Below are 26434 nucleotides of genomic sequence, written 5' to 3' on the forward strand. Positions count from 1 at the left end.
AGGGCCTGGACCTTTGCTAAACACATATATGTGATGTGTATATCCTTGATGTATACACACGCATATATGTTGTATATACAGCGTATTTGGGGAAAATTTTAAACACCACGATTAGAAAACTAAAGGGTTCTCATTTAGTTCTAATTGTTTTAATTAAAACTAAGCTAAACTCCATGAAAATAATTAAACTCAAATTCGCATGCTTAACTGTTAAAAATCGAAATTCACTTATTCTTTTACTTAATTAATTCAAGTCCCTTGATGTTGATGGAGTAGAATACTTAATGATCAATTGCAATTGCTTAAAATAAATTACTCGTAATTTTTTTCCTCTTTTATGAGAAAAAATGAATGTTCTCGAATTTCTTAAAAATGTACGAAAAAATGTAGAATGAGACACGGTTATACTCTTGTCGATGTTTTTGCCAAATGTAATGGCAAAATGTCACCGGAACAATTTTGTAAAATTACTTTGAATTTATGTAACGCATATTCTACTCCATCAGCGGTTCGGGGACTTCGAATAACTAAATAAAATTATCGGAGGTCAAAAATTAGGTGTCAACTGTAGTATGGTTGACCCAATGAGCTAAAAATGGAAAAAGAAATGAATAAAGTCGTTTCTCTGCTCATACTTATATAAACCTATCCTATTATTTCAAAGGGAGATATATTCCATTTATTTTCTTATGTATACATATATAAATTTATAAAGACAAAATCACGACATTAGGACCATATTAGCAGGAACTCTACTTAAGAGAAAATCTTAAGTGTGTTTTGGTCCGGAGATGAAATGACTTGCGCCTTTATAATACTTTCGAAAGAAACCATCTCTTTTTCCTTATATATATATATATATATATATATATATATATATATATATATATATATATATATATATATATATATATATATATATATATATATTGCCAAATAGTGGTGTTTCGATATGGAAATGACAACTTTTTGCAAGAAAGAAAATATTTTAGCAAATAATCATAATTAATCACATATTGAATCTCGTAGGTCAACCGTATTCTACCGATCCTTAATCCTAGGGTGCTTAAAACCTTCCCTAGGGGATCACCAGAACCCTTATCTCGAACTCTGATTTTAAATGGATTTACCTCTTGTTTGACGAAACTCTTTTAACTCGGTTTTCCTAATTTCCTTTATAAAATTAGGTGGCGACTCTAAAAATATAAAATCCGAATAGAGTCCACAACCTCTTAATAGATTTTATGCACCCGCGTAAAAGTGAACCGTAACAGCCGCAATTAACATTCTCTCACTTGTGTCATCGTTGCCGAAGACGGCAAAATTGCAGTGTACAATTGCCTATATAGACGTTGTACCACCATTTCGAGCAAGCATTAATTGCTTCATGCCTACTTCCACCGAGTCTCAACCAAACAAGGTATGACCTTCCACTTTCTTTACTTTTTCTGCGATTCCATGGTCAAGAAGACTGAAAATCTTTAATTGCTTTCGGGATCTGATTTCAAAAACTCATTTTTCATTGGTTTTTGCTGATTTGAGGGGCAATCCAAGAGGGTTTTCCCCCTAATTTCTTAGTCCCACATCGAAAACTAGGGTTTGAGTTTTCAAATTTGGGGTTCTATATAAAGAACCCCATATGTCACTATTTCACACACTACATACTGGAGAAAAAAATCTGAAAATCAGAAAATATACATGGTATGCCTAGTGATCTAGCAATTTTCTTGGAACCTTTAATTTACCTTTACCAAGTTTTAGTTTTTTTTTTAAATTTAAATTTTTCTTTTGGTTTGTGGCTGAGTTGAGTGGCTAAGGAGCTTAAAGGAGCTCCAATTCCGTTGCTCGACCAAGGCTGCACCTGAAAGAGGTAAATTATTTTCCTTTTCATTTATTTTTTCTGTTCATATATTCATTTGGTGTGTTAGTGGTAACATATGTCTATTTCTGTTTTTCCTTGTTTATTTTGTGCTAGTTTAGATTAGTTTTAAGTATGTCATTATGTGTTTGCTTAGTTAGATTAGATTATAAAAGGCATGTGTTAGTAAATGTTGTTCCTCAGATGGTATATGTCAATAGATAGTTAATATGGTGTTAGATTTAGCTCAACCTCAGCTGTTAGAAATACAGATTAATCCTTATTCTGTTCTAGTCTCTCATTGTGATTAATTGATTAACATACCTGCAACTTCAGTTAAATCACTGTCTAGCCTGGTTATGATGCATATTGTGTGATTTGATTTGACTCAGTCTTTTATGATTAAGGAAGTGTTTGCTTAAAGGGACTCAGCATGCTAAAGTTGCTTAATTCCTGTCTAATTGAAGTTTAAAAATACAACTTGGGGTCATTAATAGGTGTAGATATCTTCCTTATGCTTAGTTTTCAGACTCAATGGTCACTGTTTGAGGCATTAATAGTTTTTTATGCTTATTTAGTACAATAGCAGTTGCATTGTGTTTGTTGTTGGCCAAAGGGTTCTCGTTCATAGTAAATGCCATGTTTGTTCTGTTTGTTTTAATATAGTCTAATTGATATGCGAGTAGTGTGCCAATTTGTGTAGCTTGGTCTCTCAGCATGTGCAACAGACCGAACCGTGATTCATAAAGTCTTTGTTAGTCTTGATTTATAATCTGCATTAGCTCATTGACAATCAACTGGAAAGCTTTAAGTATAAGGTTTAAGATTGACCCTTAACTTGAATAGCTTAAATACTATGTAAGTTTGATGTTAAGTTATGAATATGTATGTACCCTGCTTGCTATGTTAAAATATTAATGTTCTCATCTGAAGCATGAATATCCTTTGGTCAAAATATGTGACTGTTTTGTTCAAGTCTGGTTGTTTTAAAGTAATCATATTGTCAATGTGTGTATGTTATGACCCATTTGGTTTCAAACCCCACTTAGAATGGTTTAGGATATGCTCAAGTATCCTTTCTTGTTTGGTTCAAAATTGTCTCAGCCTATGTATATCCCTATATATATTTTGTATATGAATAAGCCAAGATATCATGTAATAGGACCAGTGACACATCATGTTTACAAGTGCAAGTTCTTGTTTGTTTGATGAAATTTGATGTTTGCTGAGAAGCGTTCTGTCACGACCTAATTTCGCTAAGTTGCGCGGGGGCCTACCTTTTCCACCTCGGTAGGCGAACCCATATCCCAACAATTCATAAACACTTAAAAAGATAACAAACAAATAGAAGCATTAGAAATACGTAAGTCTGACGATAATGATATAGAAAATTTATAGAAGGAATACATCAAAACAACCCCAGAATCTAGTCTAATCATAGAAGAGCCTCAAACTAGAATCTACAAGTCTTGAAATGATAATAATACATCAAAAGTCTCAATATGTCTCAAAATATCAAAATAAGACTTAAATAAAGAAAGAGTCTTCAAGGCGGCGAACGTCCTCGTGCTCACCCTGTAAGACTCTAATCAGCAACCCTCAACCTACTATCAACCACGAGGAGTAGAGGTCGAACCCACCTGGAACTCTGCATTCATAAAAGAATGCAGCAAGTGCAGGTCAGTACAAACAACAAGTACTAGTAGGTGGGCCGACTAAGATTAGCTAACATATAACAAGGCAATAAAGTAAGATAAACAGGTAAACCAACAAGGTATATGTCACGACCTATTTTGCCTAAGCCATGCGGGCACTTACCTTCCAATCTCGGTAAGCGAACCCTCAACCCAACAATATGTAAATACGTAAAAGAATGAAATGAAGCAGCAGAATAGTACAGACATGTAAGTCTCACGATATAGATATAGAAGTAGTAGAATAGTGCGGAATAATAACAACACCCCCAGGGTCTAGTCTGAATAACACAAGAGCATCTAACAGGGAAATAATACAATCCAAAAATACTAATACATAAAGTGTCTATGTCTCTGAATAGAATAGGACATAAAGATAGAAAAGTCTTCAAGGCAGCGGACGGCCATGCTCACTCTGGAAGCTCGAAGAGGAAGCTGAAGCGACTATCAGCCATGCGTCACGGAAGTGGATCCGACATGATACTCTGCATTCATAAAAGAATGCAGCAAGTGTAGGTCAGTACAACAACAGTACTGGTAGGCATCATCGGCCGACTAAGCATAGCTAACACAACTCAGATAATAAAGCAGATAAGCAAAATAAACCAACAAGTATAAGTCAATGTAATCAAATCCAAGTATCCGTCATCGCCTATGAAAAGCATCTGATCCCAAGTGTGCCAAGTCCAACATATCCAATCCAATCCAATCACCGCAATACACACCAAACATCTCAATCAAGTCATAATGCAATGCAATGCAGTAGTGTATGAATGCAATGCAATGCCATGCAAATGAGGTGTACACATGTACTCCATACGAAAATATCGACGTCTCGGCAGCACAACCCAGCGTGACTCGCGAAGTCTAAGTACCACCCCTCTCGGATCTTTGCCCAACAAACAGACAGGATCCCGGATCTTTCCCCACTGGGGGTTTTCACCGGCACCAACCTGGGGGACCCACGGAGTCCATGCACTATCAACGATTCTGAAAATAACATCGAATATCGGCCATGCAATCAACGATTCCGGGATAGACATCGGACATCAGACTCTTACGTCACTTAAGTAAAATAGTTCTCTCAAATATCAATTTCACTCAATCAACGATTCCGGAATGAACATTGGACATCGACCTCTCACGTCACTCAAGTAAAACTGAGCCCAGCTCATCAAGTGTTTCATCAATGTCATCAATATCTCAACAATGTATCATGAAAATGAGAATGCGTGCAATGCATGAACCACATCAATTATCATGCTTAATATCACAAGTACCAACAAAGGGTACACCAACAATATATCTGAATCACAAATACCGACAATGGGTATGCAAATAATATAACCGAATCACAAGTACCAACAGTGGGTACGCCAACAATATATCCGACCTCAAGATGATAAAACAGAATCCAACATCTACCAACGACTCATGGCATCAAGCCGCCACAATAGAACAATCAAATAACACGTAAGGGGGTGGCTAGCCCCAAATACACAACAGGGCCTAACCTAAGGCAATATCCAACACAACTTCATAATTGAAGGTTCACTTGCTGTCTCCGACAATATAATCTAAATATGCGCTTCGCTATACGAAGTCTCACCAAGGGTAAGCCATAACCTATCTGGATGGTCGAACCGCAACACCAACAACTCACTCATTTGCCTTGCCTTTCCACTGAACCTCAGAACCACAGTAGTCTAAGCATAATCGAATTCTAGATTAGAAATCATGAAGAATGATACTAGTATTGCTACTATTTAAATCAGGCCAATTCTAGCCCTAGAAATTGGGAAAACGGGACCCATAAGGGCAAAACGAAAAATTCGGAAGCAAAATGTCAAATTAAGTACTAGATGATCATAACCCAACCACTAATTGCTGATTTAACTCAAGAATTAGCCTAATTTCTGATTTCAAGCAAAACTCCCAAATTGGGTATAAACCCTAACTCTTTGATTCCGAAATTCAACACTAAGAAGGATATATGATTAACAAGCCCAGATTCATTAAAGTCTAACATAAACATGATCAATTTATCATTAATAAGCCTAGGGACAATGTTCATCAAAACCCTCTTTCAACTTCCATCACTATGGGTTTATTAAAGGGAACGGGGAAATCTAAGATGATTATGGTTAAAGGAAGAGTAAAGGAACAAGTAAGATTTACCTCCAAGAATGTCTCCAAATTATCTCCAAGAACTGTTCCCCGAGGCTCTAATTTCGAAAGGAGAAATAATGAGGGTCGAAAGGCTTTTAACACTTTATTAATTTTACAAACAGCCCGTCACCCGCTTTAGCGGTACTGGGACAGCCCCAGCAGCGCCGCCTCAGCGGTCACCTGACCGCTTCAAGGGTCAAGCCTAAAACGCTTGGGCCACTACATTGGCAGGGTTACTGCTCCAGCGGTACCTCTGTCGCGGTGCTGGGGCCGCCAAAGCGGGCATCAGACACCAGAAAACTTCTCAAGTTTCACAATTCGAGCCAATTTTTCAACTAGTTTCCGAGGCCATCTGCTCACATACCATACACATAGACACACATAAAAACGCACTAAGAACACGTCCGTGGCCTCGAAATTCCCAACGGAGACCTTTTTGCCCGAGTCAATCCCCGATGCCTTAGTTCTAATTTCCAACCCAAGTCCCGAAATGCATCCGAATGCATTGGGAATCGAACCAAATATACACTCATGTTCTAAACAACCCTCCAGACCTCTTGGAATTGATGAAATTCTGAAAAAGGTCCGTCTACCCAAAAGTCAACATCGGGTCAACTAATTTTCACTTTAAGCCTATATTTCGCAAAAGTTACCCGAATCTGGTCTAGACACATCGGGAAGCGTGCCAGCAATCCTCTCGGGTCAAAATTGAGCTAATCAATGCTCAGGAACAGGCGAAAATACAGTTTAAGACAATCACGAGCTAGTAACCAAGTACACGTCATCACCTATGTTATAGCATCTAAACCCTAAATGTGTCAAGTCTCAATATACTCGACCCGAATCCGCATATCACAAGTACATCACAAGAATATCACAATAGAAGCCATAGTGCAATGCAATGAAATAATGTATGAAGTGTGAATGCAATACTTATGCACCGTACACATGTACTCAGATGACGGAACATCACATCTCGGCAGCACAACCCATGGGGGACCCGCAAATTCCATGTACCCTCACTATTCCGACAACGACCTCGACAATCGCTACAGCACTCATACCTCGATTTCGGGATAACCATCAGACGTCGGTCCTCACGTCACTCTCATCCAACTGAGCCCAGCTCATAACAGTGTTCCCTTGTATATCGTCAATGTATCAACAATATATCATGAAGGATGAGAATGCGTGCAATGTATAAGTTCAATGCCAATAATCAAACCAATATCAAAAGTACCACACATGGGCACACTAGCAATATCAATAAAAGGCTACACAATAAGCCATAATAGAATCACTGCCCTCATCTCAAGTGACAAGAAGTAAGATGCTACAATATCGTAATCAAGATATATCAATAGTCACCAATATCTACTATCACAACGTGGAATCGAGCCAATAACAACAGAATAAGATAAGTCACAACACAACAGGGTGGCTAGCCTCAATCACACAACAGGGCCCAACCTAAAAAAATATCCAATCCAACTTCATACCCGAAGGTTTACATGCATTCTCCGACAATGTCGTTTAAATATATGTTTCGCTAAAAGAAGCCTCACCATAGGGTAAACAGTAACCTACCTGGAAGGTCGAACAGCAAGGTCTCCACAATCACACCTTCTTCCCTTTCCTTTGAGCCTCGAGATAAAGAAAGTCTAAGCATATTCAAATCAAGAAATTAGAATCAAGAAGGATATCAATCAAACCTTACTTCTATTCAAGAACCAAATCCCCAACCTATGGAACGGGTTTTATGAACTAGAAGGGTGAAATTAGAAATCTAAAGGTTCCAACAAGAAATTAAAGCTCTAGGTGATCAATTCCCATCAATATCAAGCTAGAACAACCAACAATTTACTTAAATTCAGATTTTATGCAAAACCCCTAAATTTGGGTATAAACCCTAATTTCCAATCCCATAAATTAGCCACTAACTAGGGAAAAATTATGAAATAAAAGGTTCGAATCAATAATTTCATGTTTAAAGAAGCAAACCCAACAATTAAATCAAGATTACAAAGCCTAGAAGAAGAACTCATTGAACCCTCTTTTAATTCTAGTATTCTTAGTGAACTAGCATGATACAGAAATCCTAAGATGATAATGAAACCATCAAATAGGAAAGAAGATCGAAGGACTTACCACCAATATTTTCCCCGAAGAATCACCTTGAAAAGCTCTCGATAGCGGAGATTTCGAAATAGTAATAAATGAAAGACTTGGGGCTTTTAACAATACATTAATTAAATTAACTGCCCGACACCCGCTTCCGCGACTAGCAGGCAGCTTCAGCGCCACCGCTCCGGCGATCCCATGACCTCTACAGCGGTCATGCCCAAAATCACACTAGCTGCTTCAGCGGCAGGGTAACTGATATAGCGGTACCGCTACCGCGGCACTAGACACTAGAAGATCCCATGATTTTCACACCTCAACTCAAATTTCTGACAATCTCCTGAGGCCATCTACTCACATACCAACTAAACAAACATAATTAAAAATACGATACGAACGCACTCGTTGCCTCATAATTCCCAATGGAGGTCTCGTTAACCGAGTCAATCCTGATACCTCAATTCCAACTTTTCAATCCAAGTTCCAAAATACACCTGAGTGCATTGGGAACTGAACCAGATATACACACAAGTTCTAAATAACCATCCGGACATCTTTAAATTGACGAATTTTCAAAAAAGATTCATTTACCCAAAAGTCAACGTTGAGTCAATTTTTTTCGCTTAAAGCCCAATTTTTCTAAAAAGTCACCTGAATCACATCCAACCACCTAGAGAAATGTGTCAACGATCCCCTCGGTTCAAATGTGAGCTAAACATGCTCGGGAAAAGGTCAAAGATGTCGAAAATACTATAACGATCAAGCGGATCGTTACATCATATACCAATTAAACCATCGTCGTCCTCAAGCGATGAAGAGAAAGGGACTAAGAAGTACCTGAATCGCCGAACAACTGAGGATGTCGGCCACGCATATCAGACTCAGTCTCCCAAGTGGCCTCCTCAACAGGACGATGCTTCCATTGCACCTTCACAGAAGTAATCTTCTAAGACCTCAACTTTCGAACCTGCCTGTCCAAAATCGCAATAGGCCCCTCCTCATAGGTCAAATTCTCATCAAGCAAAATTGAGTCCCAACGAATAATATATGTACCATCGGCATGGTACTTTTTCAGCATAGACACATGAAAAACTGGATGAACTCCTGCCAAGCATGGCGGCAAGGCCAACTCATAAGCAACAATGCCCACACGATGAAGAATCTCAAATGGCCCAACATACCTCGGACTCAACTTGCCTCTCTTCCTAATCCTCATAATACCCTTCACGGGTGAAATCTTCAAAAGAACCTGATCACCAACGACAGACTTTAAATCTCAGACCTTCCGATCCGTATACATCTTCTGTCGATTCTGAGCTACCAAAAGCTTGGCCTGAGTGACCCTCACCTTCTAAAGAGACTCTCTCAATAGATCCGTACCCCAAGGTTGGACCTCAATGCATCAAACTAGCCAATCGGAGATCTACATCTCCTACCATACAGAGCCTCAAAAAGACGTCATGTCGATACTCGAGTGATAACTATTGTTATATGCAAACTCTGCCAACGGTAATAACTGATCCCAATGACGGCTAAAGTCTATAATGCAAGCTCTAAATATATCCTCGAGCACCTGAATGGTCCACGCAGACTGCCCATTGGTCTGGGGGTGAAAAGTTGTACTAAGATCCAATCGGGTACCCAACTCATCATGAAAATCCCAACAGAAATAGGAAGTGAAGATAGTACCTCGATAAGATATGATAGAACTAGGAATCCCATGCAATCTCATAATATCACAAACATACAACTATCATCCAAATCGAATCAAACTTACCTAGGGTCTTTGGAAGACCCACTACGAAATCCATGGCAATTCACTCCCGCTTCCACTCGGGAATAGGCATCCTCTGAATTACACCACCGGGTCACTGGTGCTCATGCTTAACTTGCTGACAATTACCATGCTTAGCCACGAAATTGGCAATTTTGCTCTTCATTCGATTCTACCAATAGTGTTGCCTCAAATCACGATGAATCTTAGTCACCCCTAGATGAATGGAATATCGAGAGCTATGGGCCTCAGTCAAAATCAAATGAATCAAGTCACCAACATGAGGAATGCACACGCGCCCCTTAATCCTAAAAGTACCCTCACAATCAATCATGGCCTCCTTGGCCTCACCCCTCAAAACTCTATCTCGAATCTTGCTCAATTGAGGATCCTCAAACTGGTGAGTCCTGATCTGATCTAACAAGGATGATCTCGCCTTTACACAAGACAAAAATCTGCCTGGGGTTGAAATATCAGGACGAACAAAATTGTTGGCCAGAGTCTGAACCTCCATGGCCAACGGAAGCTCGAAACAACCAAAGGGGCTAAGCTCTCCATACTTGTGGCCTTGTGACTCAAGGCATCAGCAACCACATTTGCTTTCACTAGATGATAAAGAATAGAGATGTCATAGTCCTTCAGGAGCTCCATCCATCGACTTTGCCTGGAATTAAGATCTCTCTGGGTAAACACATGCTGAAGGCAATGGTGATTGGTGAAAACCTCACAATGGACACCATACAAGTAATGCCTCCAAATCTTCAAAGCAAAGACTATGGTTAACAACTCCAAATATGGGTAGGGCAATTCTTCTCATGGATCTTCAACTGGTGGGAAGCATAGGCTATGACTCTATCCTTCTGCATCAACACAGCACCCAAACCCACACTGGATGCATCGCAATAGACTGAGAAATCCTTACCCTCCACGGGTAATGCTAGAATTAGGGCTGAAGTCAAAAGAGTCTTGAGCTTTTGAAAGCTCTCCTCACAATCATCGCACCATTGGAAGGGAATATCTTTCTGAGTCAATCTGGTCAAAGATGAAGCAATAAAAACAAAACCCTTCACAAATCGGAGGTAATAGCTGGCCAAACCAACAAAACTACGGATCTCGGTCACAGTAGTGGGCCTCGCCCAATCCCTTAAAATCTCAATATTCTGAGGATCAACCATGATCCCGTCCTTAGACACAACATGGCCCAAGAATGCAACAGACTCCAACCAAAACTCGCACTTTCAAAACTTAGCAAACAAGCTATTTTTCTTCAACAACCTATGTACAGTGCGAAGATGGCTCTCATGCTCCTCTTTACTCTTGGAATACACCAAGATATCATCAATAAATACAATCATAAAGGAATCAAGTAATGGCCTAAAGATGTCATTCATCAAAGCCATGAATGCAATCGGGTCATTGGTAAGCCCCAATGACAGCACCAGAGACTCATACTGCCCATAGCTCGTCCGAAAGGTTGTCTTCGGAATATCCTTAGCCCTGATCCTCAGCTGGTGGTAGCCTGAACACAAGTCAATCTTCGAGAACACTGAAGCATCCTGAAGCTGGTCAAATAAATCATCAATACAAGGTATCGGATATTTGTTCCTGATAGTAACCTTGTTCAGGTGGCAATAATCAATGCACATCCTCATAGATCCATATTTCTTCTTCACAAATAACACAGGAGCACCCCAAAGGGAGACACCTGGTCTAATGAACCTCTTGCTCAATAAATCCTGTAACTTCTCCTTAAGCTCTCTTAACTCGGCAGGTGCCATCTGATATGGCAGAATAAAAATAGGGTGAGTGCCCCAATCCAAGCCAATGTTGCGATCGAGTGGCATACCCGACAAATCGTTCAGGAATACCTCCGAGAACTCGCTCATGATGGCAATGGACTCAAGGTGTGGAGGAGCAACAGTAGTGTCACGCATGTGAGCCAGATAAGCTAAACACCCCTTGTGGACTAATTTCTTTGCCTAAATGAAGGAAATGATCTTCTTCGGAGCGGGGCTAGGAGTACCCCTCCACTCAAGTCTAGGAATAACCGGCATGGCTAACGTTACTGTATTGGCATGACAGTCCAAGATCGCATGATAAGGAGAAAGTTAGTTCATACCCAAGATAATATTAAAATCCACCATATCAAGAATCATCAAATCTACCCAAGTGTCATAACCCATAAAAGTAACCAATCACAACCAATAAACTCGATCAACCAGAACAAAATCTCCGACCGGAGTAGACACATGAACTGGCACAGCTATGCTATCACAAGATAAACCCCAATCAACAGCATGATATGCAGAAACATACGAATAAGTGAATCCCGGATCAAATAACACATTTGCTGCTCTACGTCAGAGAGAACGGTAACTGAAATAACAGCATCTGAGGTCTCTGCCTCGGATCTACCTGGGAATGAGTAACACTGGGCCCCACTACGTCCAGATTGAGATCCACCTCTCGAACTCTGGGACCCACCTCTACCATCCAAGGATCCACCCCTAGAAATCATAGAACCGCTGCGGCCTGACTGAATACCGCCCTTCTGAGAAGCACCTCCTCCGTTACGTGAAGATGTCGGAGTCCTCTGGGACTGATGACCCTGCCTAGGTCAGGGATAGTCCCTAGCAAAATGACTGAACTCTGCACATGCAAAACATACCTTAGAGAGCAAAAACTAATAGATTGAAGCTGAAGATTTGGCTGGAACAACCCTGTCTGCTGGTCGAGAGAATGAGCTCTCAGAAGCTCTTTGCCTGGGTGGCTCACTAGAGGAAGCCTGCAAAGTTTAATGCACAGGGCAGCTGGAATAGGGCTGATACGGCCTAGAAGACTGACTGACGCCCCTCGAGCTGGAACCACCATAGCTCCCAAACTATCATTGCTTCTTCTCACTACTCCCTCAAAATGCACGGGCCTTAGAGGCCTCAATTAAAGAATCATGCTCAACAATGGACTGGAAGGAAGCCCCCATAGCCTCAAGCTGAACACAAGGAATCTGAAGAGAACCAACGAGCCCACCAACAAGGCGCTGAATCCTATTAGGCTCAGTAGGAATCAAAGGAGCTGAATAATGAGCCAAATGTAAGTAGCGAGTGACATACGCCTCCACATACAATCCCCTCTGATGTAGATGTAGAAACTCATCCCTATGTGCCTCTCTCGAAGCCTGGGGCACATACTTTTGAAGGAAGACCCGATGAAACTATGTCCAAGTCAATGGAGGAGAACCCTTAGGTCTGTAAGCAATAAAATACCTCCACCAGGTCTTCGCGTCTCCGCGAAACTGGTGGGACACATAGTCAACTCCATAGGGTGCAACAATCCTCATCCTATGTAACAACTCATGCATGTCTAAGATGAACTCATACGCATCCTCTCCAAAAGTACTTGAGAATCTCGGCGGCTCCAACTTCCTGATCACTCAAGGTCATAACAAGGTCCGCCATGGGTCAAAGATCATCTTCCGAGGCTGGCACTGTATCAATTCGGGAAGCCATAGCCGCATCAGGGTGCACTGCACCAGTCGGTCTCTGCTCAGGGGTCTGCGCCCCAACTCTAGTCTGCGATCCTCTGCCCGGAGAAGTAACACCAGTGGCAGCCAGCTGGGTATCTTGGTGCACTAGAACACGAGCCATAGTATCATGCATTATCTACTCTGAAGTGGCCTCGAGGTGTGCCCGTGATCGAGCCACATCATTCTCGGCAGCCTAGTCTCGAACCTGCTGCACCTCAGGCTTTGGAGACGGAGATCTCTCACGCCTCTTACCTACCACAGGAGCCTTTCCCCTGGCTAGGGCAGCCCCGCGGCCTCTAGCTCGGCCGCGCCCTCTGGCTGTCACTCGCCCTCTAGTGCTAGCCATAGTTGCGGGCTGTGGCACCTAGGCTCGGGCTATCGTAGCTCGAGTCCTCACCATCTGTGAGAGAATAGACAACAGTCAGATACCAATTCGATTTTTCCATATACCAATTAGAATAAAGTAGCACGAAAGAATGAAAGAAAGTTAAATTTCCTAAATGTCCTATAGCCTCTTGTAGATAAGTACGGAGCTCATCGTACCGATCACGAGACTCTACTAGACACGCTTTTGTATTATAGACCGGGTAACCTAGGTCTCTGATACTAACTTATCACGACCTAATTTCGCTAAGTCGCACGGGCACCTACCTTTCTCACCTCGGTAGGCGAACTCTTATCCCAACAATTCATAAACACTTAAAAACATAACAAATAAGCGAAAGGAATAGAAATACGTAAGTCTGAAGATAATGATATAAAAAATTTATGCAAGTAAGGAATACATCAAAACAACCCTAGAATCTAGTCTAATCATACAAGAGCCTCTAACTAGAATCTATAAGTCTGTAAATGAAAATAATACATCACAAGTCCCAATATGTCTCAGAATATCAAAATAAGACATAAATAAAGGAAGAATCTTCAAGGCAGTGAACGTCCTCGTGCTCACCCTGTGAGACTCTAATCAGCAACCCTCGAATTACTATCAGCCACGAGGAGTAGAGGTCGAACCCACCTGGAACTCTGTAGTCATAAAAGAATACAACAAGTGCAGGTCAATACAAACAACAAGTACTGATAGGTATCATAAGCCGACTAAGATTAGCTAACATATATCAAGGAATCGATCAATCCTTACTTCTATTAAAGAAAACCTAAGCATATTCGAATCAAGAAATTAGAATCAAGAAGAACATGGATCAAACCTTACTTCTATTCAAGAACCAAATCCCCAACCTATAGAATGGGTTTTATGAACTAGAAGGGTGAAATTAGGGATCTAAAGGTCCCAACAAGAAATTAAAGCTCCAGTTGATCAATTCCCATCAATATCAAGCTAGAACAACCAACAATTTACTTGAATTTGAATTCTATACAAAACTCCCAAATTTGGGTATAAACCCTAACTTCCAATCCCATAAATTAATCACTAATTAGGAAGAATTTATGAAATAAAAGGTTCTAATCATCCATTTCATGCTTAAAGTAGCTAACCCAACAATTAAATCAAGATTAAAAATCCTAGAAGAATAACTCATTGAACCCTCTTTTAATTCTAGAATTCATGATGAACTAGCATGATTAAGAAATCCTAAGATGATAATAAAATCATGGAATAGGAAAGAAGATAGAAGGACTTACCACCAAGATTTTCCCCAAGGATCACCTTGAAAAGCTCTCAATAGCTCAGATTTCGGAATAGTAATAAATGAGGGACTGAGGGCTTTTAACACTTCATTTAATGAAACTAACTACCCGGCACCCGCTTCCGCAACCAGCAGGCCGCTTCGGCGGTCCCATGAGCGGTCATGGCCAAAATCACACTGGCCGCTTTAGCGGCAGGGTGACCACTATAGTAGTACCTGGTGCCGCCAAAGCGTGCACCAGGCACTACAAGATCCCAATATTTTCACAACTCAACCCGAATTTCTGACAATCTCTCAAGGTCATCTGCTCACATACCAACTATGCAGACATACATAAAAACACGAATGCACTCATGGCATCGGAATTCCCAACGAAGGTCTCGTTGACCGAATCAACCCCTGATACCTCAATTCTAACTTCCCAACCCAAGTCCCAAAATGCGCTCAAGTGCATTGGAAACCGAACTAGATATGCACATAAGTTCTAAATGACCATCCATACCTCTCGGAATCGACGAATTTTTGAAAAATGTTCGTTTACCCAAAAGTCAACTTTGAGTCAAATCTTTTTGCTCAAGGACTAGTTTTCCCAAAAAGTTACTCGAATCACATCCAACCACCTTGGGAAGCGTGTCAACAGTCCCCCAGAATCAAATGTGAGCTAAAAAAGCTCGAGAAAATGTCAAAGGTGTTGAAAAGACAATAACGACCAAGTGGGTCGTTACACATTCATTCTTGTAGCTATTCCTGTTATTAACATGAGATTGGTAAGACTGCAAAATGATCTCTAAAATAAGGAGAAGTGCTCTTGTGAGTATCTAAGGTAAAGGATGAGAGTTTTTTTGTAGCATTCATCCTCTCTTTGCCTTTGTCTCCTCCTTTTGGACCTAATTCTATACCTCTTACCTTTTACCCTTTGTCTGGCTTGTGCTTGGGTATGTCCTTTAAGCATCCTGTTAAGTCTCACACCTAAGTACAAATGTTGGTTTGCACCTATAATGACAGTTCATGTATCCAAATGTGAATAATTGTTTGTGTGAGGTCTCATGATGGTTTGCTTAGTGTGAATGGCTAATTGTACATCCATTATTGCTATGCCTAGCATTTTTTTTTGCTTCTGTGATAGGATTAAATGTGAAAGAGAGACTATACCCCCGCTAAAACATTGTTTATTAGTCTGATATGAGCATGTGAATCCTAAATAATGATTCTGTAAGATTGTATAGCATGCTTACCTGATTACTTGATTTGAAATAATAAACTTTGATTGTTTTGCACTTGAATTTTGCATAATGATGTGTGCGAATCTCCAACTCAATTGTCGTGATACTTAAATTCTCTCATGTTGATATGTTTCATTTGTATCCTTTGACTTGAAAACATGCTTATCACTGAACCTTGAATAAAGTAGAGGATTCTATTGAAGTTTGTTCTTACTGAGTCTATGTGTTAAATGATAGTATCTCTGACCTTTTGGCAGTAGTACCTAGACCCTTGTATATCCCAAAACCCTAGTATTTTTGCTGTAGAATTTCCTCCGACCAACCCTATTAAATTGACGTTTTCCGCTTATCTAACCGTTGGATCGAGCCCAAATTTTAACTAAGTGGTCCCAACATATAGGTTTTGAAATGTGAACTGTGAAGATCGGATTTCGAGGTCTGTAGCTGTGCGTTTCCAAGTATGAACAGTAGCTTCGAATTTGGTGAATATCTATAGTTTATTAGTCATACAAACCTCAATTAGATGTAGAATGATTCTTTGAAGCATGGAGCTTACGTTTGGAATATTTGAACGAGATTTTAGGTATGTCTCTTTTAAACATACTGTTTTTATCGGTTTTTACGAACTCTTTGATTGTGATTTGTATGTCTCTTTTAAAATCATTTTTGACTATAAAGGTGACTCGTATGTCTCTCTTTTGAAAACTTATTCTGAATGAAAATCACTTTTTGAAACTATTGTTGGAAATATAAATTTTATTCAAGATTCTTTAATGAATGAAAGGAAAAGTAATCTTTTCATGTTTCTTGAACCCTAATTCATGTCTAAATGGTGGTTAATGTGTGTGAGGAGACAAACCCACATTAAACCTAGATTGTAACAAAACCTACATATGTATAAGATATTATGAACGTTTTCCTCTATGAGATATGCTTAATAATGATGGTTAAGAGTTGCTAATGACATTCTCATTGATGAATTGGGACATGGAAATATTTTGTAAAGAAGTTATATGTTTTCAAAACGTTGATTGGAATGACTTATTCTTTCGATATGGCTTAATGAACTTTAATGTTATTAATGGTGTGACTACTTTGAGATAAATTGTGAATCGGCTTCTATGCCTTGGACCTTGTTGTTGTGTTTGCCTTGCTATTCAGGAGGAAGAGTTGCCACTATGGATCCTAGTATATTAATTGTCTTGCCATTCGGGGGGAAGAGTGGCCACTTCCGGGTTCGCTACCTAGGGTGTATTAATTGCCTTGCTATTCGGGAGGAAAAGTAGGCTCCGTGAATCCATATTCCAGTGTATTGCGTAGTGTGCCTTGCTATTCGGGAGGAAGAGTAGCCACCGTAAATCCATATTCCGGTGTATTGCGCAGTGCTGTTGATATTGAGTTGGGCCTATATGGGTGATTGTGATATCCATCTTTATTATGGAACTAGTATTTATGCCTGATTGATTTAAAGCATAATTGAAACTGGATTTTGAAATGGCTTTGTAAACAATTTAACAAATGATATTAAGAATCACAAAGTGGAATAACTGTTTTTATACTATCTTTTCAGAACTGATTTATTTATGTATTATTATATTTATTTTTATATTACTTGTTGTCCTCGAGGCACTCACTGAGTACGAAAGTACTCAGGCATACCATTGTTGTTTTTAATGGTATGTTAGATAACGGAGAAGACCAGGTTCGTGATACTCTCGACGCTTAGGAGAACTTGCTGCTGCTGTTGATTTGGTGAGCCCACATCCTTGTTCGTGGGGCACTTCCTATTTCATTTATTATTCTAGATTTCCGGGTTGCGTCCCGAAGTTAGATGATTGTTGTGTCTCTTAGAAGCTCCATAGATAGTTGTCAGAATTGTGGGTAGATTGTCAAAGTCTAGTACGACTTAATGGGTGTTTGCTACGTTTATGACTATTTACTTATATTAGACTTCCGCTGATTTTATTTCATAATTGTGATCCTGATATATGCAGTTACTTATAACTTTGTTTAATTTAATAAGGAAAGATTATTAAAAAGGAATTTGATGTTACATTTATTTTATAAAATATTGGAGGCGAATATTTAACCTGGCGGGTTCAAGTGTTATTATTATGTCGTTTAGGTTCTTCTGATGTTGTTCATGACGTCGGATGAAGGTCACGTCTAAGGTGGGTTTTGAGGCGTGACAAGTTTGGTATCAGAGCTTAGGTTTAGAAGTGTCCTAGGATTTTTCTTTGGAGCTGTTTCTAGTGGAGTCCTCTTCATGCAGACTGGCCACCTGTATGGATGTGTGACTACCAGGACATTTTAGGTGTTTCTTATTCTTCTTGATTCTAGATTGTGCGATAGAGCTTGAACTTCTTTTAGGATCTTTCTGACGCGTTTTTCACTCGTGCTTATGGAGATGACCTTAATCCGTGTTGCATATGTTAATCCAGTGGACAATGGTATTATGGAGTGCACATGTTGTGATGTGTAATTTGAGGGATGGTACATAGTCACAGGAATTGCATTGTAGGTGTTTGGTATATATATGGTCGTTTTAGGGTTTGGTTGTTGATAAATTGAGACAGATTTAGAAACAGAAGTAGTCCTTGTTACAAAGTCTTGTTAAGCTTAAGGGAATAATTATGTTAGTGATATATTTCAAGTACTGGAGGTTAGGATGAAGGGAACAATTGAAGGTATCTTGTAGTGAATTAAGAATTATTACACATTGAGTCTATATTCATATTGGGTTAAAAAATCTATATTGCTTAGATGTTTAGTGGAAGGACTATACTGTGGGCTTGAAATTGGAGAACTACCGCTTGTGGAAGAATGATTTAAGAAGATGATGGAGTTGATTTAGGCGTTAATTTGTTATTCTTGGCTTTGATATAAGGTAAGTTAGGCTTGTATCACTTGTTATTAAATTAGCCTCTTTGTCAGATTATATTGTCTAGATTGATATATTGTGAGCTTTCTAGTCAAACCATATATGTGTTGAACCTTCTTGTTATCGAATCCTAGGGAAAGTGTAGACTAAAGGTGAATCTCTTATTTTATGTTTAGGCTTTTTCGTTGTAGTTGTGGGAGTCCTTGTGAGAACTATATTTTTAATTTTATGGTATTAATTATGGTATTAACAGAGTCTTATGATGTGATATCTTTCTATACAAAATAACTCGAGCGAAAATTTCTAAGACTTGAGGTTTAGTGGAAAACTTAGGCCATAACTTTTATTCGAGGACGAATGATCCTAAGTGGGAGATAATGTAACATTCCGTAAATCCGAGTTAGGTGTCAATGTGAAATAATTAGGGTTTAGATGTCATTTTAACCTTTTGGATCCCTTGGGATGGATAATGGTGTTAAATAATCTTTTCGGGGTCAAATGAGATAAGGAAGTTCCTTAGAAATCTTTAAATTCGTCAAGTTTGAGACAGTTTTCAGTTATGTCCAGTTTGCGGGTATTTGCGTTTGACATTTGGAAAAACTCAAAACATATAAGTTGTAGGGAATTACAATACCTTTTCAAAAATATATTATGCAGCCCAAACAGACATGTGAGTAAAAAGTTATGCCTGTTTTACAGAATACATGCAAAATAGAAATCCCGATTCTTGTAGAATTAGGTTTTAAAGCCCAAGCCTTTATGATAACCAATAAATACACCCCAAAAACGTCCAAGGAGAGAGTTTTTCCACCAGAGCCATATATCATCTCTCTAAGGTGAGTTTTTACTCAAATGCCTCAGTTAATTTCCTTAACTGATCACTAGATTAACACCGAATCATTATATGAAATCGATAGATTGTGGAAACTCCATTCAAGGTCAAATATGGGATGAAGCTTTGGGATTTCTTCAAAAAGGTAACACCCTCACACTTTTATGGATATATAGAATTATTACTATGTTTTAGACATGGAATAGTTGGTAGAATCATGAAATAGGATTGGTTTAGATGCACTTTATTAAAAACAAAACCCTAGTATTTTTGCTGTAGAATTTCCTCCGACCAGCCCTATTAAATTGACGTTTCCTGCTTATCTAACCGTTGGATCTAGCCCAAATTTTAACTAAGTGGTCCCAACATATAGGTTTCAAATGTGAACAGTGAAGATCGGATTTCGAGGTCTGTAGCTGTGCGTTTCCAGCTATGAACAGTAGCTGCGGATTTGGTGAATATCTATAGTTTATTCGTCATACAAACCTCAATTAGATGTAGAATGATTCTTTGAAGCATGGAGCTTACGTTTGGAATATTTTAACGGGATTTAAGGTATGTCTCTTTTGAACATACTGTTTCTATCAGTTTTTACGAACTCTTTGGTTGTGATTTGTATATCTCTTTTAAAATCATTTTTGACTATAAAGGTGATTTGTATGTCTCTCTTTTGAAAACTTACTCTGAATGAAAATCACTTTTGAAACTATTGTTGGAAGTATAAATTTTATTCAAGATTCTTTAATGAATGAAAGAAAAAGTAATTTTTTCATGTTTCTTGAACCCTAATTCATGTCTAAATGGTGGTTAATGTGTGTGAGGAGACAAACCCACATTAAACCTAGATTGTAACAAAACCTACATATGTATAAGATATTATGAACGTTTTCCTCTATGAGAGATGCTTAATAATGATGGTTAAGAGTTGGTAATAACATTCTCATTGATGAATTGGGACATGGAAATCTTTTGTAAAGAAGTTATATGTTTTCAAAACGTTGATTGGAATGACTTATTCTTTCGATATGGCTTAATGAACTTTAATGTTATTGATGGTGTGACTACTTTGAGATAAATTGTGAATCGGCTTCTATGCCATGGACCTTGTTGTTGTGTTTGCTTTGCTATTCGGGAGGAAGAGTAGCCACTATGGATCCTAGTGTATTAATTTGTCTTGACATTCGGGGGGAAGAGTGGTCACTTCTGGGTTCGCTAACTGGGGTGTATTAATTGCCTTGTTATTCGGGAGGAAGAGTAGCCACCGTGAATCCATATTCCGGTGTATTGCGTAGTGTGCCTTGCTATTCGGGAGGAAGAGTAGCCACCGTGAATCCATATTCCTGTGTATTGCGCAGTGTTGTTGATATTGAGTTGGGCCTATATGGACGATTGTGATATCCGTCTTTATTATGGAACTGGTATTTATGCCTGATTGATTTAAAGCATAATTGAAACTGGGATTTTGAAATGGCTTTGTAAACTGTTTAACAAATGATATTAAGAATCACAAAGTTGAATAACTATTTTTATACTATCTTTTCAGAACTGATTTCTTTATGTATTATTATATTTTATTTTTATATTTCTTGTTGTCCTTGAGGCACTCACTGAGTACGAAAGTACTCAGGCATACCATTGTTGTTTTTTATGGTATGTTAGGTAACAGAGAAGAGCCGGTTCGTGATACTCTCGACGCTTAGGAGAACTTGCTGCTGCTGTTGATTTGGTGAGCCCACATCCTTGTTCGTGGGACACTTCCTATTTCATTTATTATTCTAGATTTCCGGGCTGCGTCCCGAAGTTATATGATTGTTGTGTCTCTTAGAAGCTCCATAGATAGTTGTCAGAATTGTGGGTAGATTGTCAAAGTCTCGTACGACTTAATGGGTGTTTGCCACATTTATGACTATTTACTTATATTAGACTTCCGCTGATTTTATTTCATAATTATGATCATGATATATGCAGTTACTTATAACTTTGTTTAATTTAATAAGGAAAGATTATTAAAAAGGAATTTGATGTTACATTTATTTTATAAACTGTTGGAGCCGAATATTGAACCTGGCGGGTTCAAGTGTTATTATTATGTCGTTTAGGTTCTTTCGATGTTGTTCATGACATCGGATGCCGGTCACGTCTAGGGTGGTTTTGGGGCGTGACACTATTCCTTCATTGAGTCCGATATTTAGAAGGTCCAACCATGAGTGAAAATGGTTAACTGGTGGGCTTAGGTAGGCCCAACAACCTAACTTTTCTCTTTTCCATTTTTTATATTTGTATGTTATGTATATTTTGTTGTATATGTTATGTATATTTTGTTGTATATGTAAACAACTTGTAAAATACTTTGTTGTATATGTAAACCACTCATCAATATTTGACCTAAAGCACGGGCAAGCTCAACTGTTGTACTTGTGTGCAGTGAGTAGCTCGGCTTTACAGCTGTCTCTGCTTACCATGAAAGATGCACAGAGAGCATATCACAGACCAAGTCTTTATCTGGTTCTGAATTAGTTTGACAATCATTAAAACACGAATGCACTTGAGCTTATCAAAGGGAGATTGGCACACCCCACCCTTGGTAAGGCGTGATTGGCACCCGGCACCTTACGGAAACCGAGCGAACCAACTTATAAATTGTATTCTTTATGTCTCGAATGACAAAATAAGGCTAAGGCTAGATATGAATGTAATATCATGTATAAATATATGTCCAATGGACCCACGACGCCAATATAACGACCGACAGAACATAACGAAGTTATACACATGATCTGTCTGCAAAGCCTCTATGAACATGACTGAAGTATACAAGTCGGGATAGGGCCCCCGACATGCCCTGAAAAAAAATCATACAAACATATATACATCCAGACTCGGCAGCACTCCAGGAAGAAGTGGAGCTCACCAATCATAACTGGTACCTGAAAGTAGCCTACGATGAAAGATCCTCGTCTTGTCTATCTACACCTGCGGGCATGAACGCAGCATCCACAAGAAGGGACGTCAGTACGAACGATGTACTGAGTACGTAAGGCATGAATAACAACATAATAGGAAATATAGAACATAACATGAAATAAAAATAACCTGTATATCTAATTGCCTCATAAGGCGGATACCATGCATGCTTAGCTTTCTTTTAAAAAAAACACTCCTCATATATATATATATATATGCAAATAATGAACGTGCAGCCCGATCCATAAATAAATAATAGTGTTGCGGAACGTGCAGCCCCATTCATAAATATTTTATATTGCTGCGGAACGTGTAGCCCGATCCATATCATATCATCATCTTGCATATATATTGTCATGGAACGAATGGCCCGATCCATTTATCCCATATATCCCTCGTCCAGGACAATATCTAGCAGATCAGGTGGCTATGCGTATATAACGCCTCACATTTCCCCTTACCCCATATATACATATAAATATATATATCATATACATATATAACATACGTAGCATGCATGAGAGCCCAAGTAAAAGTTATCACTTTATCGGAGTGACGTAAGGTCGGTAGCCTCTGATTTATATTATGGAACAATTATCATCGCTTTACCTCACCTTGAAGGAACAATGATTATAAGGTGAGATCAACAACAATGAGTGGAATCAAGAAAATCATGAAATAAGCTCAGTAATCTCATCTTAGCATTAAAATCATAAGCTTTGGAATTTCTAGAATTAAAATCATCATCATCATGTTCATCATAGAAAACATATCATATTTAGTATCATAAGAAGCTTTTAAGAATCATGAACTTCTAACTTTTGGAAAAAAAAAAGGATGGTATAGAAAACTTGTGTGGATTCGTAAGAAAAGAAGGTTATGGAAACATCTATGGAATCATAACATAGGAATCATGCCTTTTGAAAGAAAGGGACCAGCCTTAACATACTTGTTCAGCCTCCAATTATCTACACTTATTCGTCCGAGCTCGTAAGTCTACATTTAAGAGGATTCACACAATCGTTAGACTCATCATAGTATATCTATGCTAAGCTTTCAAGTCAAACTATTTTATATCCTGCTGAAAATCGAGCAGCATCTCCCCTTTTTATATGCCTAGCCCGGAATCTCAATTCAGCAACCAACAACAACAACAACAATACCAACATCAATAACATCATTTCCAACACCAATATGTACCATAAAACAGCCCACACGCTGTTTTCCAACTTCCATAACTAACCAACTTACTACATAATTATTTAACGATTTTGTCTCCGAGAATAAGCCTTAAATAATACCAAAAGAGAAAGATTAATACCTTACTCTTGTTGAATTAGCAATATCCCCGATATCCGCTTTGAATCCACGTCAAAATCCACCGCAAAACAAGACTACAATCACAACCACGCGCTATTCGGACCTAAACTAATATTCCGTCACTTGAAAATTGCTCATTTTTTTGATATTCTCACACCCTCAACTATTTTTCTGGAATTTTCTAGGCAAATCTGATGAAAAAAAAAAAAGGTTATTACCCTTTATATAAGGGTCAAATTCGGGTCGGGTCACTGTAGCATTTTACTGTAGCAAGTCGGTACTGTAGCAATACTGTAGCAAGCGTTTCTGCTCTGTCATCTGAACTTGTAACGTCCATAATTCTCCACTCCGAAGTCCTATCGACGAACGGGTTGTTGTGTTGGAAACTAGACTCGACGAACTTCATTTTAGGCTTTTGAAACACCTTAAAACACTTCATATGCTAAGAGATATTCTTCCCTCAAGTTGGACCAAAATCTTCTCATGAAACTTTACCCGTCCTTTCTCTAAAGTCATACTACTCCATTTCCTCCACTCATTTCCTTATAAAACCTTCCGGTATACCTTATATACATCCTTCACTCATTAAATATACTTAATAATGCTTGCTCCTTATATTCCAAAGTGGTTTTACTTAACCCTAACTCAACGTACTTATGTTTCAAATTTGATAAGTGCTCTTCGAAGATACGGGGTGTAACAGAGATAGTAACTTTTGGTGGGATATATGGAATGATCATAGTCCTTTGGCTAAGATTCCCAATATCCAATGTGATGGTCTTCTAGCTAAACACACTGTTAAAGAGTTTATGGGAAACATGCAATGGGATGAAAGAATATTGTTATTATTCTTCCTACTCATACTGGTCAGAGTATCATGAGCATTCAAATTGGACCAGCAGATCAAGAGGATGAAGCTATTTGGAATATCACTGAGGATGGTCACTATTCCAACAAAACAACATGGAATTTGAGTAGAACTTTCAACCAAAAGAATGAATTCTTGAACAGTCTTTGGCATAAAGTTGTACCATTTGAAATCTCATTCTTAACATGGAGACCGTGCCAAGGAAAACTACCTTTTAGGGAGGCTATTGCTAGATTTGGTATCCATACTAATACTGATTCTTTATATTGCACGAATCCAATGGCAGATCCTTTCCAGCATACTTTCACTCAAGGGGAGGCAGCTACGCACATATGGAAATATTTTGGGGCAGTTATGGGAATTATGCACCAACCAGGACATATAAGAAGAATCTTCAACAATTCGTGGAGTATAAAAACTGCCAATAGTGTCCACAAGATGGTGAAACAAGTTATACCAATTTTCATAAGCTGAGAAATTTGCAAACGCTGGACAGCTTGTAAATTTGCAGAACAAAAGAAAATGTACCATAACATGATCGAATATCAAGTCATTTGGAATATTTTGACTATACTGAAGTGCGTATTCCCAACTGTGACAGTTAATGGGAATTGGTCTGAGATGTTTCACCTTATTGAAAGACTTCAACCCACGGTGAATATTCAATAGATTACTTGGCAAAACCCAGATATGGGAAAATACAAAGTGAATGTGGATGAGAGCTTTAATCATGGGAATGTACAAGCTAGTATTGGGGGGATCATCAGAGACCACAATGGCAACTTCATATTGTCTTTTTCAAAATCAATTCAATGTAGAAGCAGTATTCAAATAAAGGCAACAGAAGAAAAATTTGTTATGCAATGGTGTTTGCAAAAAGGATTTGACAGTTTCACATTAGAAATGGACTCTTTGGTTATTGTTAACATGCTCCAAAACAAGTCCACAGAGAATCTCAATCTGAAGAGCCTCATACAGGATGCCAACAACTAATCAATCAGCTTCACACATTGTCTCAGCGAATCCAACATGGCAGCAGACTCTTTTGCTAAAATGGCCTCTAATAGTGGAAATGAAACATTTTTCCCCTCTTCACAACATCGACCTCAAGAGATACAAAGGTTTAATTCAACTAGATAGGTGGCAATTTCCTACCATGAGAAAAAGATATGAGAAATGCAATTTTTTTGTAAGTTAATTGTGTATATTGATGTATAGTGAAGGACATTGAATAGGCTAATCCTTCATTTCTTTTGCTAGATTTTAGAATGGCTCCTATGGTTAGAGGTTTGGTCCATGTCCCCCTCTAACATATGTAACTTTTTGCGATTAATAGACATGGTAAAGGTCGAGCCTAACCCCCTCTAAGTGCTGCACTCATTAAGAATTGTAGTAGCTTGGAGACTCTTTTAATTAACTCAGCAACCATTAAGTTGGGTGAAAACATTTAATAGCATTGAGCTTAAAAGGTTGGGATATATTTTACAGAATCATGATTTGCTCATATAGTCAAGCTTTACTATGTCTTAGACGAATTTTGTCAAGGTTTTCAACGTAG

At 38.7% G+C, this 26434-nt stretch overlaps 1 long non-coding RNA gene across 2 annotated transcripts; it reads left to right on the forward strand.

Annotated features, from left to right (window-relative positions):
* The first annotated feature begins 1262 nt into the window (after window positions 1-1262).
* Window positions 1263-21705, forward strand: LOC132624875 (uncharacterized). 2 transcript variants are annotated; one of them, XR_009576552.1, is made up of 6 exons: window positions 1263-1870; window positions 16412-16594; window positions 17173-19728; window positions 19810-19869; window positions 20098-20279; window positions 21384-21705. It is a non-coding gene; the product is annotated as an uncharacterized LOC132624875 (long non-coding RNA). The 2 variants fall into 2 exon arrangements; XR_009576551.1 differs by having other exon boundaries at window positions 16412-19728.
* Window positions 21706-26434: the final 4729 nt, after the last annotated feature.

This window comes from Lycium barbarum, chromosome 12, assembly GCF_019175385.1.
Source record: "Lycium barbarum isolate Lr01 chromosome 12, ASM1917538v2, whole genome shotgun sequence".
Taxonomy (NCBI): domain Eukaryota; kingdom Viridiplantae; phylum Streptophyta; class Magnoliopsida; order Solanales; family Solanaceae; genus Lycium; species Lycium barbarum.